Source organism: Rhineura floridana, chromosome 11 (genome assembly GCF_030035675.1).
Source record: "Rhineura floridana isolate rRhiFlo1 chromosome 11, rRhiFlo1.hap2, whole genome shotgun sequence".
NCBI classification, from domain to species: Eukaryota; Metazoa; Chordata; class Lepidosauria; order Squamata; family Rhineuridae; genus Rhineura; species Rhineura floridana.
This window is the reverse complement of record NC_084490.1, coordinates 46,083,489-46,103,734: the sequence shown is the minus strand read 5'-3', so window position 1 is coordinate 46,103,734 and position 20,246 is coordinate 46,083,489. Positions and strand designations below refer to the sequence as shown.

The 20,246-nt window shown below is 45.5% G+C and overlaps 1 protein-coding gene across 1 annotated transcript in view; it reads right to left on the bottom strand.

Moving 5' to 3' along the window:
• ARHGAP23 (Rho GTPase activating protein 23) overlaps nucleotides 1-20,246 on the bottom strand; it is a 221,296-nt gene that overhangs the window by 200,101 nt on the left and 949 nt on the right. The gene's annotated exons all lie outside the window — the stretch shown is intronic.

The following is a 20,246-nucleotide window of genomic DNA, read 5'->3' as shown; positions in this document are numbered from 1 at the left end:
GATGAGGCTATCTCAAGTTGTCACTGGCCTGATGCATTGGGCAGGGCACACCCTTGATTTGGTTTTTGCTCCAGATGGAGGAAGGGGTGGTCTGGAAATGGGAGAATAGATGTCACCCCACTGGCACGGACAGATCACTTCCTGGTGAAGTTTAGACTTATGGCTCTGATCCTCCTCCTGCAGAGGTGATGGACAGATTACAATGGTTTGCCCCTGGAGACGAATGGAATCCACAGGATTTCTGAATGCCCTGGGGGAGTTGCCAATAGATAGAGCAGGTGATCCTGTTGAACCCCTTGTCATGCTGTGGAACAGTGAGACGCATCAGGCTCTTGACATGGTTGCCCCTGAGTGCCCTCTCCGGCATTGTGCAGCCTGGTTTGCACGTTGGTACACCAGTGTGCCAAGGGCAATGAAACAGGCTGGACGACAGATAGAACACAAGTGGTGAAAGATGTGCTATGAGGCTGATCAGGCACGAATAAAACATCATAACCATGCCCACTATGTGGCAGTGAGGGCAGCGAAGGAGGCCCACTTCTCTGCCATCATCGCATCCTCAAGTAGCCATCCAGTGGAGCTTTTCCATATTGTCAGGGATCTGTTGAAATCAACTCCAGGAAATGGAGTTTAGATCCTTCAGAGGCCCACTGTGAATTGTTTGCAAGGCACTTTGAGGGTAAAGTTGCTCGCCTCCGTAGCAGTCTGGATGACCCATCCACATCTACTGTAGTCCCCAGTGAGATGTCCAGTGCAATATCTACTGCAGTTTCTTGGGATTGGTTTCAGTTGATGCGGCCTGATGATAAGAACATGGTACTTGCAACAATGTGGCCAGCAACGTGTCCTCTTGACCCTAGCCTTTCCTGGCTTATTAAAGCTTGCCAATGGGGGTTCAGAGCTTGGAAGATTATTTTTAAAAAGTAATAAATTACAGTTACAGTTACATGGCCCCAAAAAATAGTAATTACCGTTACAATTACAATTGCTCTGAAAGTAACTGATTGCTTCACTTTTACTCAAAAGTAATTGCTACAATTACATTTTAGTTACTTTTTAAACAAAATGCCTACCAGGTGCTGGCCTTGGCTGCTGCACATCTAAATAGCCTAAAACAACATTAAAAATAAGCACACACACACAGAGGGTAGTAGAATATTTTTTTATCCATAAGATTAACAGAATGGCATAACAGAATCTCACATCCCTTCACCCCACCCCCAGCAATGATGATACCCCAACACACATATTTTTGTTTATATATATTGCCTCCAGCTCTTTTCTCCTTCCACTCCTGTCAATTGTTAAACAATTGTTTTCTCCACCCCGTCTCGCTCTCCACCTCCTCCCTTGTTGCCTCCTAAGCACCCATAGAGCATGAAGGAAGAACCACGCTGCACAGAAGCCCAATTTGAAGCACATGATTTTTATTCACAAATCAGAGGAGCAGAAGACTTCCCCTGCTCCCCCCCCCAAGTAATGCGCAAAAGTAATGCTGGAAACATTACAATTACTCCTCAAAAGTAATGAAGTTACTACTCATTCTATTACCAGAAAAATGTAATGAAGTTACCCACTCGTTACTCAAAAAAGTAATAAATTACAAGTAATTCGTTACTTGTAACTAGTTACTTCCAAGCTCTGTGGGGGTTGACAGAGTGGATCCAGGGTGTGGTCAACATGTCGTTACAGGAGGGAGTGGTTCCAGCCGCTCTGAAAGAAGTGGTGATCCAACTGCTACTGAAAAAGCCCACCCTGGACCCACTGGTTTATGGCAACAACCACCCGGTTGCAAATACCCCCTTCTTAGGGAAGGTGGTTGAGAGGGTTGTGGTGCAGCAATTGCAAGTACTCTTGGATGAAACAGATGATCTTGACCCATTCCAGTCTGGATTCAGGCCTGGTTATGGGACTGAATCGGCCTTGGTCGCCCTGATGGATGACCTCTATTGGGAGTAGGACAGGGGGAGTATTCTTGCTTGATCTCTCAGTGGCTTGGTGAGATGGGTATTGGAGGCATTGTTTCATAGTGGTTCCAACCCTAGCCCCAGGGTCATTTTCAGATAATACCATTGGATGATTGCCTTTTGGCCCACTGGCAGTTGTGCTGTGGGATGCTGCAGGGTACCATCTTGTCCCCCATGCTGTTTAACATCTATATGAAGCCCTTGGGGGCAGTCATCAGGAGATTTGGGGCAAGATGTCAGCAGTAAGCAGTAATTGGGAAAGGCTGTGCAAGGCTTGGACCGTTGCCTGACCTCAGTGGTGGGCTGGATGAGGGCCAATAAACTGATTCTGAATCCTAGCAAGATGAAAGCACTGTGGGTTGGTGGTTCCTGAGTTCGGATAATTGGTCAGTTGCCTGCTTTGGATGTGGTTGCACTCCCTCTGAAAGAGCAAATCCATAGTCTGGGAGTGCTCCTGGATCCATCTTTGTCACTAGAGCCCAGGTGACCTCAGTGGCTAGGAGTGCCTTTTACCAGCTTCGGCTGGTAAGACAGCTGCAGACATTTCTGCACTGGGATAACCTAACCACTGTTGTCCATGCACTGGTAGCCTCCAGGCTGGATTACTGTAATGGGCTCTAAGTGGGGCTGCCCTTGAGGTTGGTCCGGAAGCTGCAGCTGGTGCAAAATGCAATGGTGAGACTGCTCACTGGGGCAGGGCATCACCAACATTTCACCCCACTGCCGAAAGAATTGCACTGGCTACCTATTAGCTACAGGCCACGTTCAAGGTGCTGGTTTTGGTGTACAAAGCCCTATACAGCTTGGGACCAGGATACCTGAAAGACCATCTTATCCCTTATATATCCAGTCAATCACTGCACTCTGCAGGTGAGGGCCTCCTGCAGATACCATCTTATCTGGAGATCCGTTCCACACAACATAGGAAACTGACCTTTAGTGTTGTGGCTCCTACCCTTTGGGATTCCCTCTCTTTGAATATTCGACAGGTGCCATCTCTTTTATCTTTTTGGAGTCTACTGAAGACCACCTTCTTTCAACAAGCCTTTTAAGTAGAGACCTTATCCCATTCTACGTCTGTGTTGGAACTGCTTTTTAATGTGTGTTTAAAGCTTTTTCAAAAAAGATGTTTTTAAAGCTTTTTTTAAAAAGATGTTTCATTTTAATAACTTTCTAAGGATGTTTTATTTTAATATATTTTAAAGTCTGTTTTTATGATGTTTTAGAATGTTTTTAGTGCTTTTGTTTGCCACCCTAGGTTCCTACTGGGTAGAAGGGTGAGATATAAATCTAATAAATAATAATAATTTCCTGCTTCCTCCCCCCTTTATGTTTGTCCTGTCTCCTCTCCTCTTATGTGAGGTGGTGAATCCTGAACTGAATTTTCTTCTTTCAAGACAGAAAACAGGCAAAGGACACTGAATGGCTTGCGCCTTTTTTTCTTTTTCTTTTTGCATTTTCTTTCAGTGTATCAGAATAGCTCTGAAAGGGTTACTAAGGGCTAGGGCTCAGATCAGTAGCAATCTTGGATAAACAAGGGAAAGCAGCTGACAAGAGCATGGGAGGATAAGAGTGGTCTCTCTTACAAGAGACAGAAGGCAGGAACAGATGAAGGCTTGTGGATACCTTATGCTGACCCACATTTTGGAGGGCTTTCCTCTAACTGCAATTGCTGCTGCTTAACAGTTACTATTTGGCATCTACTTACAGCCTGGTGCAAACCACCACTGTCACCAACACAGATAGGTCCAGTTCTAAAGACCTATGAAAATCATGGTGTTGTTGCATCAGCACAAAACACACCCAAGATGTTGCACTAAGCAGAGTGCAAAAGCACCAGAACAGCAACTTCACCAAACAAGATTTTTCATGACTCAAAACTAGGTGGAGATGACATGCGGGAGACAGGAACAGGGGGAGCCAAAACTCAGCTCAATCCAATTTGTACCAGCAGAACCAAGGACAATCTGCGATATTGGGAGAGGGGCAGTCTAGGGCTGCAGCTCAGTGTTGCAACCATGAAACCTCAAGAGCATAAAGTGCTCCACACCAAGCAGACCAGAAGCCCATCCAGACGTCCTTCTTAGTGTACATTCATGATGATTTGTGCTCATGATGACATCAGCGCAGTTCTAAGAAATCTCTCTTTCAAAGCCTGCAAAGGTTACAGGGCAGACATACTGCTTTGTTTCCAATAAGTGCATGTCCCGTAATTTCCTGCTGTAATCCTGTAACTTTTTATACTACAAATGTTGCGGTTTATTTTTTTGTCCTGCTCTTGTTGTGGTATAGGGCAAGAGTGCCCCTCCTTCCAGCAATAATGCACTTAACACTAGGAAAGTATCGCCAAACAACTAATAAAGTGGAATGATGTGTGGATGGCCTAGTATAAATCCATCTCTAATGCATTATTATTGTGTCAAGGACATTTTGCAGAATAGACTTGCAAAAAAATAACCCAGTCTGGAGGGGGCCCAGATGATGCTGGCAAGCTCCCATGAAGAAACTGCTAGTTCCAAGTGTGTGCAAGATGCTGTACAGAGTGATAGCCAACATGGTGCCCTCCAGATCTTGTTGGGACTCACAACTCCCACCAGCCCTAGCCAGCACAGCCAATGGTCAGGGATGATGGGAGCTGTGATCTGGCAACATCTGGCTAACCCTGTTGTGCAAACTGTAGAAATCACACAGTCTCTGGCCCAAAAGGGCCTACTGTGTGTGTCCAGACAACAGTAATGGTAGGACTCCGTGATATGGAGGTCTGGGATAAGGTTTAACAGCGATATGGAAACACCATCATAATCTACGTCTAGGGTTCTTAGGATGCTGTCAGTGTAGGTGGGGCAGGTTTAAAACCTATGGTATTACTGGCCAGAAAGCCAGACCCAAATTTCCCTCCCCTTGCCATGCACTGCACACTTCTCTCAGGATTATCACAGGAGACATTTTCTTATCATACACAGATAACTTTGTAAGCCTGCTGTTTGGGCCTGTCTTGCACAGAGTTGTCACAGCCAATTCAGAAAAGGGAATTGCTCAGGCCTCAAAGGGAGGGGGTGCTGCAGCAGAGCTCTGCTTCTTAATTATGGGCTTGGGCAGCAGTTCCTCAGTGTCAACAAAGCCACTCTGCCTATTTTTCAACTTATTTTTATTTACTACATTTCTACCCCACTTTTTTTCTATATATTACATGTGTGTGCGTGTGTCTTTCGATTCCAAGATGGAAAAAAAGTATACATATGACACCCAAGCAGAAAAACATCCAGGCACTGACCAGATTTATCAAATTCACATTTTCCAAAACAATATGAGACCCGAGACACAGACATCCTTCAAGAATTGCATTCATCTGAATTTTGCAATGCAGTTCTCCAACCCAAAAAATGTTTACAAAAATGCATATTTTATGGGAAAATTGCATAAAAAGGAATACATTTGTGAAAACATAGAAAATATACTACATTAGGAGAAATTGCTTGCAAAAATGTGTACAGTAGTCAAAACTGCACACAAAAATGTGTTGATTAGGAAAAATGGGCACTCAAATGCTATAGAATTTTAATGAAGACTCTTTTTTAAAAAATAATTGTAAACTGCTGCAGAAATGGGGAGATGTGAATTTAAGACTGGAAAAAATGAGAAACTGAGAGAACTGAAACTGACAGATCCTTCTATCCCTACCTATTTGTAAAGGTGCCTAAATATAGTATTGGTCTGTAGCTGTTTCTGTGACTTGGTCACAGAGGGGTGAAGGAGGGGAATTAAGGAGTGGTATCCTGGGCCCAGTGCTCTTCAACATTTTTATTAATGACTTGGATGAGGAGGTACAGAGCATACTTATCAAATTTGCAGATGATACAAAATTGGGGGGCACTGTGGAAGACAAACAAAATTCAAGGGGACCTTGATAGGCTGGAGCATTGCACTGAAAACAACAGAATGAAATTCAACAGGGATAAATGCAAAGTTCTACACTTAGGAAAAAGAAACCAAATGCACAGTTATAAGATGGGGGATACTTGGCTCAGCAATAAGACATGTGAGAAGGATCTTGGAATTGCCGTTGATCACAAGCTGAATATGAGCCAACAGTCTGATGTGGCTGCAAAAAAGGCAAATGCTATTTTAGGCTGCATTAACAGAAGTATAGTTTCCAAATTGCATGAAGTACTAGTTCCCCTCTATTCAGCACTGGTTAGGCCTCATTTTGAATACTGCATCCAGTTCTGGTCTCCGCACTTCTCGATCGTCCCAGAGTGCAGGACATGGAATAATGAGATCAAGTTGCAGGAAGCCAGATTTTGACTGGACATCAGGAAAAACCTCCTGTTAGAGCCATACGACAATGGAACCAATTACCTAGAGAGGTAGTGGGCTCTCCGACACTGGAGGCATTCAAGAGGCAGCTGGACAGCCATCTGTCGGGAATGCTTTGATTTGGATTCCTGCATTGAGCAAGGGGTTGGACTTGATGGCCTTCCAACTCTACTATTCTATGATTCTATGAAATCTAGCTAAGGGAACTGGAGTAGGGTTTTTTTTCTCCTTACTTGTGCAACTAAAAAGAAAAACAGAGAGAGAGATTTTCCCCCGCTGGCAATATAGCACTACAGTGCTAAGCCTGGAGCAGAAACCAGGCAGGCATTGCAAAGGAGGAGGATCTGCTAATGCTGAGGTTTGCCACCTGTTTGGGGCTATTTTAAACACCATGATTCTGCTTGACCCTGGCCCACCTTTTGAGCAATCAGTACACATGAGGAAGGGAGTCAATAGTCTCTCTGTGGCTCACAGGTATAAGAAGTGTTGAATTAGCCCCATCAACACTCTAAAACTCCTGGAATTGCCCTTTCCAACATACAGTAGACCTAGACAGTAGCCCTGGGGTGGGCAACATTTTTCAGCCCAAGAGTCACATTCCTTTGTGGACAACCTTCCAGGCACATGTCAGGGGTGGAAGGAGGTAAAGGCAAAACCGGGCAGGGCAATGGATGTGGTTCTTAACTTTGTACGGTTGGCTAGATTCCAGCCATGCAAAAGTCAGAAATTTCTACACACACATGGAAATTATTAGTAAGTACTTCTAGACTGTCGGTATTTTCATGTGGGATTCAGTCATATACCGGCAAATTCAGGTTACACAATTAAAGATGATCTGGAGCTTTTGGGACAACAAACCAGCTTCCCTCCAAAATTGGACTTCGCAATATGCAAAACTGCAGGGAAAATGCAAGGAAAAGTGTGGGATAACATTTACTTATCTAAATGTTTATTTACTCAACATCATCTAACCTCTCCACTAACAAAACAGGATGAATGCGCAATAAACAGGGCATGTGAAAGTGACTGCAGTTCAAGGATATATTCCAGCCAAGCAAGAGCATTTGGGAAAGGTGTGCAGCAGCACCAGTGAGGGACTTGGGCAGAGGAAAGTGGGCACAGCCAGAGGAGAGTGCCAAGGACTAAAGAGAGAGGCCTGGAAGGCCACATTCAGTTCTCATGCCTGAGGTCCCCCACTCCTGCGGTAGCTGAATACAACCATCGCAGTTCCCTGGAATACACACAAGATCCTACCATGTCAGGCAGGGAAACTCCTTCCTATACTTATCTCCCACTTGGGGCAGCACAGGGGAGAAGGTAAGCCTCTGTGCTAACTTTTAAGCCCCAGGAAGTCTGAGACATGTGGAAGGCTAAGGCCACTTTTAGGTCAGCGTTTCCCAACCTGGTGCCCTGCTGATGTTTTGGCCTACAACTCCGTCCCTGACCATCAGCCACGCTAGCTGGGGCTGATGAGAGCTGTAGTTCAAAATACCGGAAGGGCGCCAGGCAGGAAGGTTGCTGAAGGTGGAAGAAAGGTGCAATGGGCAGACCACATGCCCATCCTTCAACAACAGGTGCTCCAAGATGAGATGCCTCCCCTCACAGCATTTCAGTTTAAGGCAATACAATGGAGCAGGAACAGGGACCCTAGATCTAATTCCCAGCACTGTAGTTCAGCAACATCTGGAGGGCCACAGATCATCGCTTCCATACAGAGTAGAATCTAACAAGATAGCTAATCAAGCCAGTGAAGGCTGTCCCTCCAGTACAATCAGCACCTTTTGATGCAACTATCCATAAACAATGAGCAAGTGCACTGCTAAAAAATTAAAATGTGTCTGCACAGTCACAGGAAAAGGCTGCTCCCAAGTCCAGACCTGGAACATGTGCTTTCTGAAACCCAGAGTCCCCGAGATCACTTATCTCCCCTGCCCCAGCCACTGAAAAGTGTGGCCCCAGACAAGATGGCTCTGCTGATTAGCCAACAGAGGCCAGGTTCCTTCTACTGGTACATCAGGCCTCCCCAGTCCAAAGTCTCCATGCTATCTGCCCACTGCAGAGGCTGATATCAAATGTCCCTATTCCCTTCTGCACCCAAAGTCTGACAGGCCTAGGTTCTTAGACCTGGAAAATACAAAACCAATGCTTGGGAGACAAGGCATCCAATCACTCCTTCCAAGAACCTCATTTGCCCTTTCATTTCATTTTGACAGCAAGTTTCAAAAGAGAGAGGTGCATAAGAGCAGATGCAAAAGAGCAAAGGCCACGCAATGGGCAAATAAGGCAACTGGAACCCAGATGCTGGTGCACTTGTTTACTTTGCACCCCTGCCTAAAATGCCAGCAGTCTCTCAAAATAGTGCAAGTTACAGTGAAGGATGGGAGGATGGAGGTGGAGGGAGAAGCACAAGGATGAAAGTGTTTATTGGGGTTGGGGGGAGCTGCCCGACATGCCACTGAGGAAGAGAGCTATTGCCAAATTAGATGAAGGCAGAGATATCCAATCCTGGGAGTTAGGGGTGGGAGGGAGGAGAATGTGGAAGTGCAGGAATTGTTTGTCTAAAAGCCGAGGAGGAGCTACAGACAGCAGCAGCTCCCTTAGGCCACACCCACTGCATCTCCAGGAACATCAGATTAATCAGGCGTTCAGTAATAGGCGAAGAGCACAGGGGATGGTGTGAGATCACAGGCTTGTTGTGATGTAAGCAGAGGCCTGGCTCCAAGGCCAACCAAATTTAGGCTGCAATCCTAACCATGCCTACTCAGAAGGAAGTAGTACTGAATTCAGTGGGGCTTACTCTCAGGTAAAGTGGAGTTAGGATTACAGAATGTAACTCCCAATCCCTATTCAGTGCCTGAGAAACGTGAAATAGTAATAACAACAATGTACCTAAACATGAGCAAAATGCATTTTGGTCGTATCTGTCAGTTCAACAAATCTGGGATTAGGGGCCAGGGCAGAGGGGTGGGAGTAGTGACACCTCATTTCAGAGATTAAACCTTGCTTGATTAGAAACTATTCCCTTAATCAGAAGACACATGCACCTACATCCTCTTTTTTTGTTCAGAATAATTACAAATGGCAGTCTTATTTTCTGAGAAGGTCAACAGGCACATCTGTGCAACTCAGGAGACCCTTTTGATAGCAAGCCTCTTCCAAACATCAGTGACTTCTGGGCACAACTGCACATGAAAATTCTCACAGAAGACCATACCATAAGCATCAATCCTTCAGGAAAAGACCAACAGCAACACACAAACCCCAACAACAACAACTTCTGGTAATTAGATCTCCCTTTGGGAGAGAAGGAAATCAAGCACCTATAGGCATGTTCAGAATGCTACATTCCACATACAGACAGCATGCACTAAAACACACACACTCCAAAGTTTCAATGTAATGCTTTCCCTAAATGTTTCCCTTAGTAACAACTGTTTCATGAGAACTAGCAACTTGAATTCAAAGTTTAAGTAGAGCTGTGCAAGGTCTATAACAGATCAATACCACAGAGCTTCTTATCAGACACAGATGTCAGCATCCCACAAATCTCAGCAGTTTTTGTTTGATTTTAAGTCTATCTAGGCCTCATGGCTAGAAAGGATTGAAAGTGGTTGAGAAATGCCTAGTGAGCACTCAGAGGTGGGAGGGCAGGGAGGCTGAGCAGGGTTTCTAATGGTCACAGAAGGGGTAGCTCCCCCCTCCCATGGTTATTCAAAGTAGAATTATGCAAAATAAACAAATATATGCAGCTTTGCACACAGTTTATATATGGCACAGAATTCACCTTTTTAAAAAAAATCAAATAACTCTTTACTGTGGTCAAAGCACAGCATAAAACACATTATAACATAAAATAGAATAAAATAGGAACAATTGTGATTGTTTTTTATTTTTATATTGTCATGGTCCTGGGTTTGAAGTGCTCTTTCATACTTGTCTATAACTGAGGAACCCACCCCTATTGTGTCTATGGAATATAATTCACTAATAAGCAAAAAACACTTGTGGGTAAAGAACGTACCTATAACCAACAGATATTTCTATTAAACTTAAAAAAAACAGGGAAATTGGGCAGCTATAGTGAATGCACCAGGGGAGCAGGGGACCTAACCTCCTCTCTGAGATACTGTACTGCCCTACTAATCTGTCAAAATGCAAACACAATTTGGGTTGGTCCTTCACAGTCCACTCCACTTCCTGTGTAGCTTGGAAGAATTTGGTAGCATGTGCCTCTGAATATGCGGAATGCGAAAAATCCATGCTGGCTATAGTATACAGCTACTCTCATGGCTGTATAAACAGGGTCTGCCCCAAACATGCCGAGGCCCTTGGGCACAAGCCTGCCCTGGGGCTCTCCTTCCACAATTCACGGAGGATCACTGCCATGGATCGCATGGCGAGAGCTTTGGAGCCCCGCCATTCCCTTGCTTTAACCTACTTTTATTGGTTGTTGTGTGGTTGCGCATGCAGCGCTGCCCTTAATCAAAATGGCAGCCAAGTTTCCCTAAGGGGCTGAAGCCTCTGCCACCATCTTGGCTGATGGCAGGGATGAGCACATGTAGCACCATTTGTGTCAACAGGATTTACCTCCAAATTAGTGCCCTTATGACTGCAGCTGCAAAGAAGTGACCACTGACCCAAACACATTACACAAGCAAGCAGGCCACCAAACAAATGGCTCAATAATTTTCTTTTGCACTGGGTGCAATAGTGCGTAGTGAAAAACTGTGCATGTTTACTTAGAAATAAGCCACACTAAATTCAACGGGATTTATTTTGAGGTTATATATGAAGACAGGATTGTAGCCTTAATCACTCCTGGAACTACGTGCAAAAACACAGAGGGACGATGGACGGAATGCCTGAACTCTAGTAAGTAACTTACCTCTTGGATCCCTCAGGACACACAAGTGTGCTATTATGGCCTACTGCTCTCTCTTTTTTGTTCATATCAGTTCCTACTCTTCCTCCTTGTACAAAAAGTTTTTCCTAAACCACATTCCATATCCCCACCATATCCCTCTCCTCCAGTGTCCACTGTGTGGCTAGTGTTGTTATACAGTTTAGTCATTAGGTGGCACTGGACTTCCCTGTACTGTACCCGGGTGGAGTCAGGAGTTTTCCTTGTTGAAGAGAAACAATAAAGTTCAAGTCTAGCTGCCTGACTGGTGTGTCTTCTAGGGATGTGCTAGAATTCCACTCAATCTGGATTTGGTACCAAATTCTCCATTAACTCACTGTTTCTCTATCATTGCCGATCAGATTTTTATGTAGTGATTTTATTTATTTATTTATTTAATTCGACTTTTATACCCATAGCAAAGCTCTCTGGGTGGTGTACATCAAATAAAAACACTTCACATATAATTTAAAAACCAACTGGTCATCAAGTTACAAAGGGATGTACCATATCACTGTCTTTTAAAACATCAAATACAAATACTAAAATATTAATATATTGAGTGTTAAAAATATTAAACATTAAAACATTAAAATGCCTGGGCAAAGAGGAAGGTTTTCACCTGGCGCCGAAAGGATAGTAATGTAGGCACCAGGCGAACCTCGTCAGGAAGGGTGTTCCATAGTTCGGGGGCCACCACCAAGAAGGCCCTCTTTCTTGTAGTCGCCTTCCGGGCGTCTCTGTGAGTAGGCACCCGGAGGAGGGCCTTCGATGTTGAGCGCAGTGTACGGGTAGGTTCATATCGGGAGAGACGTTTCATCAGGTATTGCGGGCCCGTGCCGTGTAAGGCTTTATAGGTTAAAACCAGCACCTTGAATTGGGCCCGGAAACATATAGGCAGCCAGTGCAAGCGGGCCAGAATCGGTGTTATATGCTCCTACCGCTTGGTTCCAGTTATTAATCTGACCGCTGCATTCTGCACGAGCTGCAGCTTCCGAACCGTCTTCAAGGGCAGCCCCACGTATAGTGCATTGCAGTAGTCCAATTTCGAGGTTACCAGAGCATGAACAACTGAAGTAAGATGTTCCCTGTCCAGATATGGGCGTAGCTGGGCCACCAGCTTAAGCTGGTAAAAAGCACTCCGTGCCACCGAGGCCACCTGCGCCTCAAGTGACAAGGACGGGTCCAAAAGGACTCCCAAGCTGCGCACTTGATCCTTCAGGGGGAGTGTAACCTCATCCAGAACAGGTCGAACATCCATCTGGTCAGGGGATCCATTTACTAACAGCATCTCAGTCTTGTCTGGATTGAGTTTCAATTTGTTCGCTCTCATCCAGTCCATTATCGCGGCCAGGCATCGGTTTAGCACCTTGACGGTCTCACCTGAGGAAGATGAAAAGGAGAAGTAGAGCTGCGTATCATCAGCATACTGATGAGAACGCACTCCAAAACTCCTAATGACTGCACCCAAAGGCTTCATATAGATGTTAAAGAGCATGGGGGACAGAACTGATCCCTGTGGAACTCCATATTGAAGCGCCCAGGGCATCGAGTAGTGCTCCACAAGCACCACTTTCTGGAGACAGCCTGCAAGATAGGAGCGGAACCACTGCCAAGCAGTACCTCCAACTCCCAAATCCGCAAGCCTCCCCAGAAGGATACCATGGTCGATGGTATCAAAAGCCGCTGAGAGATCAAGGAGAATCAACAGAGTTACACTCCCTCTGTCTTTCTCCCGACAAAGGTCATCATACAGGGCGACCAAGGCCGTCTCCGTGCCAAAACCGGGCCTGAAACCCGATTGAAATGGATCCAGATAATCGGTCTCATCCAAGAGAGCCTGGAGTTGGGATGCAACCACCCTCTCCAGAACCTTGCCCAGAAATGGCACATTAGCTACCGGCCTGTAGTTATTCAGATTTTCTGGGTCCAGGGAAGATTTCTTCAGAAGTGGTCTCACCACCACCGCCTTAAGGCAGTTCGGGAGCACTCCCTCACATAGTGAGGCATTAATCACCTCCCTGGCCCAGCCGGCAGTGCCATCCCTGCTAGCTTTTATTAACCAAGAGGGGCAAGGATCTAGCACAGAAGTGGTTGCACGCACCTGTCCAAGCACCTTGTCCATGTCCTCAAGCTGTACCAATTGAAAGTCATCCAACAAAATGCGACCAGACTGTGCTCCGGAGACCTCATTTGATTCAACTGCTATAACACTGGAAATTCCACAGCAATTTTTGAAATTTGATTTTTTTTAAATCCCCCTCTAAAACATTGATATTAAGAATGATATTGATATAGTCTTGATAGTTCCTTTAAAATATTAATATGAATATCAATATTTTTTGCAAGGGAAAATATGCATTGGTAAAACCAGTGGCTAGTGAGCAAAGAACGAACTTGAATCAATAACAGCCTGTTAGGACGATGGAATGCTTCTGAACCGGCACAGGCCAACAGATCCCATCCCAAGTGTCTTTCATGACACCCTTGACTCCCCATTGCCAGTTGACAATTCCTCTCTTCTCCACACCCACTCACTTCTTTAAGCTCTCTAGCTGGAACAGTTCTTCAGTTGAGGCTGAACTGCAAGCTCAGCTCTAGGGTGTCTTTTCGGTGCAACACATAGTGTTGCTGCAAACCCCTTTTGAAAACCTGCATTGAAAGGCAGGGTAAACTTCATTTAAATTAAAATAAATGTAATAAATATGAGAGCACCCCTAGATGCATGCAGAGTGCCATTCTCTCCCTTACTAAGTAGTCACAAAAAACCTTCACGAATCCATTTTCAATGCCAGGGCTCAATCCTGGAACATAGGAATAGATTAAAGGTCTCCTAAGCACATGCAGAATCCATTTCCCTTCACACCAGTGAGTAACACTGACTGAGAATCCTCATATACCAGGCTTTAGGGAGAAATGACTTCCCAGAAAGAAGCGATTCTTAGCCTCTCTTTTTGCAAAAAAGTACAGAGACAGGATTTGGAGTAGCTGTGTGTCTCAGTGGTGTGCATTTAGATATCAGACTGCTCACTGGAGAGGGAAGCTCAGAAGCACTGGGCCCTGGCATCTGTTACAGAAGCCAATACAGAGTCAGGCATTCTCTGATATATAATTACATATTAAGTCTCATATAATGCATTAGCAGCTGGGATAAAGAACAAGCCAGTCTCTGCCAGATTGGCAGCAGCAGTGTATTTCCACCGAGCATGCACAAAGTGCACTCTCCTCCCCACCAGGTAAGTCACAAATATCCTCTCCTTACCACTGCAAGGCGTTCTTATTCAGGCGAGCTTTTAAGGAGAAGTTGGTGTAATTTTTAGAACTGTTCTAATTTGTCTTCCTTGGGCTTTATGCAGTTTTAATGTTTGGATAAAGAAGCTTTCTATCGCTGCACTGGGTATCATACAATGAGCAGAACATTAGCCATCTTGAACAGTTGCTTGGAAAAGACAGGATACACATTTAATAAACAAACTAACTAAGGTTGGAAGGAGAAGAGGCAGGGAGACAAAGTTCCCGGAGATCAGGACAGAAATCATGATGCATGATTTGTGGTGATTGGTGGTGTCATGCTGTGGCTAAGGGAAGGACCTGCAATCTGGGAGAGGGACCAGTTCCAATCTCATCTCAGCCTCCCACTCACTAGCTGGCACTGGAGAAGCCACTATCTTTCAGCCTCAGCTCCAATAGGAGGGTGATGACATTGGTCTACCTTACGGGGCTGTTACAAGGATTGCTGCAGCAATAAAAACAAAGTGCTCTCAACAATGGAAAATGCCAAGTGTAAAATACAACCCATCAAGTTGCAAAGGGTTTCTAAGAAGGGATGCCATTCCTAGGTTGTGAGCACACCAGTCGCCTACAGCAAAGCACTTCCACTGGCCACACTGGAGGGGGGGGCAATGGGTTGATCTGCTGATCAGTTGTGAAATCTGTTTGAAGCTCATTTAAAAAAAAACACTCAAGCAGATATCACCAGGTTTTACAGTAAAAAGGGGCGAGGTTTGATTAGCGTTGTGTGTCCCCATTTTCAGAAAAGAGAGGTGGAGACACACTGGAACCAGCATAACAGTAAGTGTGTGTCCACCCTTAATGTTCCTGGGAGATACCTGCCCAACCTGTCAGCCTCTTTAAGACCCGGGACCCACACTACAACCCCATATGAAGCTGCCCTATACCTTGATGGAGCCCTAGTCCATATAGCCCTGTAACGCTAAGCAGCAGCTCTCCAAGAACTCTGGCAGAGGGTCTCCCTTGCAACCCTCCTACCTTGAGATCCTTTTAGCTGGAGAAAAAACCTGGGACCTTCTGCATACAGAGGTAGGTGTGCTGACACTGAGCTACGGTCGCTCTCCTCAGACTGTAACAAATGACTCTCTGACCTTTTTTTTTTTTTTTTTTTACTATTAGTGACAGTGGTGGGAAACCTGCGGCCCTTGGTTCAATTTCATGTGGCCCTCCAGATGCGGCAGGACCACCCCTGCTCTCCAGACCACCCTTCTGGAAATCATTTCCTGTTAAGTGTCATTCGTGTGCAAGAGAGGTGCGGCTGCTATACGGGGAGCTTGGGGTAGGGGAGCCTCCGGGTGTTGGGAGGGAGAGAAAGAGGACAGGAAGAAGGAGGAAAAGAATGGGGATGCACCAAAACAGAGGGGAGCAATGGAAGGAAAGGGGAAGGGGGACCCTCTGCAAGTGATCAACTCCAAGCTGTGTTAACAGAGTGAGGGGAGAAGCAAAACTGGGCAGAGGGATGGAGGGAGGAAAACAAAGACTGAGAAAGAGCTGGGCAATCCAACAGCGTAGCAAGCTCCATCAACCTTTTGACTCTGGCTCCTCCCACTTTTGGCACTGACTCCACCCACCACTGACATGCAGCCCTCAACAGATTACACCTAAGGGAATACAGCTCTCAATGGGGCAAGGAAGGAACCCCATGGCCGATTTATGAAAATCGTACTCCTCTCTCAGGTGATCAGATGCAAAGTTGGTTCCAGGTTTTGGGGGGCTGTCAAGCAAGTCACCCTTAGAAGGTGCCCGCTTCCTCACCGTCTCCACCCATCCAGCTGTCCTCCTCATCTGCAAACCGTCTCCGCCACCATCCAAAAGGGAGAAGACAGACAACTGGGTAAGAAGAAGCAGCACCTCTTCCTCACATCCTTCTTTGTGCACTTGAAGAGGAATGATGAGCAGATAGCAATGGTGAGGAGAAGGTCAACAGTTCTGGTGCTCAGGAGGCCGCTGAGCATCCACCCCTGGACCAGGGAGGGGAGAATGAAAGAACCTCACTCAACAAATTTCAGCAAGTGAGCAATCTGCAACTTTGGACCCTCCAGACTGGTGGGTTTTTTTAGGGGGACATATTCTGCAACATGTCATTGACACAATAATAGTGCATTGGTGGTGGATTTATAGTGGGCCGTCCACAGATCATTTCTCTATTAGTTGTTCTGCAACGCTTCCCCAGTGTTACTGCCATCTGGAAGGGCACTCTTGGGCTGTAGTGCAACAAAAGTGGGACAAAAAAACAGCCCAGAGCATTTGTAGTATAAAAAGTTTCAGGATTTCAGCAGGAAGTTGGGGGACAAGCACCAATTGGAAATGAAGCGGTATGCCCACTCCAAAACCTTTGCTGGCACAAACAGTATTGAAGGTGGGATCACATATAACTACCCCAATACCATCATGAGCACAAACCATCACAAGTGCACAATGCAAAGAACATCTGGAGGGGCCCTTTGAAAGACAAAAATGGGAGCCAGTCACATTTGCCAAATGAAACTTTGGGGGTTCATTTCAAGTGAATGAATGCTAAGGCTTAATCCTATGTACTAACCAGTACATCCTAATAGCAAACTCATTCTCTGAGTGGGGATCCTTATGTGGCCCAAAGCTGGCACCATCCACCCCCAAGAGGGAAGTCTCAGCAGGCTCTCAGGGAAATCTCAAGGTTTTATGCAACCAATGCATGTTTTCATGTGACACTGAACTCTTTGTTAGACTAGAAAAACCAGAGAGCCAAAATGAAGTTTGGCACAAGTTCAGAATCTCGGAAGGAAAAATACATTTTAAAACGTCATCAGTTTTTTTTTACTTTGGGAGCCTTTTTTGATTGTTTGTTGTTGTTCTTAATGGCACTATTGAACTATGACTTTGTGGAATACTTTTAAGCATTGTTGATGAATTTGAAGGCAGCATATCCACTTGCTAAATTCAGTACTTTTCTAGCTACTTCCCCCCCTCCCTTAAAAAAACCTTTAGTTTAGAAGTTTTCACGCTCTTGTCTTCAGGGAATTCTTCCCATGTTGGCACATCTGCTGAGTAAACCCTGAATGTCTCACCTTGGAAGCCCTGTGAGTATCAGATAATTCTACATATTCTAAGGCACGGGTGGCGAACCTATGGCTCTCTAGATGTTGCTGGACTATGATGTCTACCAGCCCCAGCCAGCATGGCCAAAGGTCCTCAGGGATGATGGGAACTATAATTCAGAGAGCAACATCTGGGTGGGCTATAGGCTCCCCACCCCTGTCCTGGGGGCACATTCCAGGATGCCTACACAAGTCACATCGGCCACTAGCAAGGGCTGTTGGACCTTGCCCTGTGTGATCCCTGGAACACACCCAATATTCTCCTGTGGCTATGTACATCACTGTGGAAGGTCAAGGGAAACTCACCTGCATTACCAATCTCACTGGTTCAGTTCACACATAACTCTTAGTTAAATCATGTCTTGATATAACGAAGCAAACGAGCAGGTTCCTGGAGCAAAGATCACGGCCACAGCACTCCTCCCCATCCTGTTGATGCCACGCTACTCAGAGCTAGGCTGTGGCTTGGCATAGCGTTACATCTGAGCCAGATCTCGTGGTCTGCCTCACTCCTGATAAACCACAAGTGTTTGTACTTGGTTTACAGCTCATTGTTTGTCTGGGGCAGCCAAACCATGGGTTCAGATGTAATGCTCAGCCAAACCATGGCTTGGGCCTGGGTAGCACAGCAGCTCAGAGGGAAATGCTCAGAGGCCGCAGCCTTTGCTCAGGGAACCCACACATTTGCTTGTTCATGCTAAGCCATGGTTTGGCTTAGCTTTACATGTGAACAGGGACACTGAGGAAACCCTCAACAGCCTTCTGAAGAACCGCAGAGTTCCCTGTAACAGTCTGAAAAGCACTTTCTCCTACAGCATCTGTAATTCAAAATATTTTTTTAAAAATGAAAATTATTACAATGAAAAATCATGATTATATATACCACTTTGGGTATCTCCTATCAAAAACTTGGAATTTATCCTAAATAAAAGTTTTGCAAGCAAATTCAAGTTAGAAATGTTCGACTTCTTTTTTAAAAAAATGCATTTATCTTCTACACTGATATCTTGTAAGGCATGGTTCTCTTCTCTCCATTTTATCCTTGCAACAACCTGTGAGGTAGGAGAGCCCGAGAGATAGCACCTGGCTCAGTGAGTGTCAAAGCTGAGTGGGATTTGAACCCAAGTATCTCCCATCCTACTCCAACACTCTAGCCCAGCTTTTCCCAACCATTGGGTCCCCAGATGTTGTTGGACTACAACTCCCATCAGCCCCAGCCAGCATGGCCAATGGACAGGAATTATGGGAACTGTAGTCCGCTGGGGGACCCAAAGGTTGTGAATGGCTGCTAGCCATTACACTATGTTAGATCTTTGAACGTCCAAAAGATAATAAAATAGCATCTAGAGAAAATAAAACTGGCATATTGCTTTTCTTTTACTGTTCTAAGAGCTTCACAATCCTTACTATTCTGTAAGACAGAATTAATATATAATAGGGTTACTATTTTATATTGTGTACACAATATTAGACAGCCAGTGTGGTGTAGTGGTTAGAGTGTTGGACTACGACCTGGGAGACCAGGGTTCGAATCCCCATACAGCCAGGAAGCTCACTGGGTGACCTCACTGCCTCTCAGCCTCAGAGGAAGGCAATGGTAAAAAACCTCTGAATACCGCTTACTATGAAAACCCTATTCACAGGGTTGCCATAAGTTGGGATCGACTTGAAGGCAGTCCATTTCCCCCACACACACAATATTATTTACACTACAATGAAAAAGTATACATCAGCTTTCCCCAACATGCTGGCTGCCATATGTTTTTGACTACAATACCTATCAGCCCTGCCAGCATGGCCACAGGTCAGGGATGACAGGGCTTGTCGTCAAAAACATCTGGAGGGCATCAGATTGGGGAAGGCTGGTATTTATCTGTTCCCTAATGTCTTTAAAATTAGGGTACTTAAAATGCCATTACCTAACATTAAAGGGAAAGTCCATAGCTCAGTAGCAGAGCATCTGCTTTGCATGCAAAAGACCCCAGGTTCAACCCCTGGCATCTCTACATAGGACTGGGAAATACTCTCTGTCAAAAACCCTGGAGAGCCACTGCCAATCAGTGTAGACGATATTGAGCTAGATAGATTTGATCTGTAGTCTTCCCAATCATACATGCTAGTCCTGCCTGTTAAAAAACACGGTTCCCGATATCCAGACCCTAAACTCCAACTCTTTCAGTGATCCCAAGCCCCACATACAGCACCTTATGCCCCAAACAGTTCCAACACCACTCATCACCTCCTGCAATTGTGCACACAACTCTGGGCATCTTTGCTTTCTACGGCAGCCGCACATCCAGCCCCCTGCATCCCTGGCCACCTCTTCTCTGTCCTTACACAGATATCCACTGCACCCCATTTTGCACAACTGTCCCCCATCTTGCCCCACAAGTTCTCATGTAAGTTCCTGGTTGCCGCACCAGCAGATCTTACCGCCTCATCCACTAGCACTGCCCTCCCACCCTACAGACCCAGAGCTGTTCTGAAGCCTCAAGTTAGCCACACAGACCCACTGCACCCCCAACTCCTTATGCTTTCCTTTTGAAACCACAGCCCTGAATCTCATCCCAGGGATCCCTGCCTCCTGCCCCGACGTCTAGCTGCCCAAAATAAGCCCCAAGTTCCCCTTATTCTTCTGGTGAAGTGGATTCTAGTCCATAAAAGCAGATGTCAGCATAAAAGTCTTATAATCTT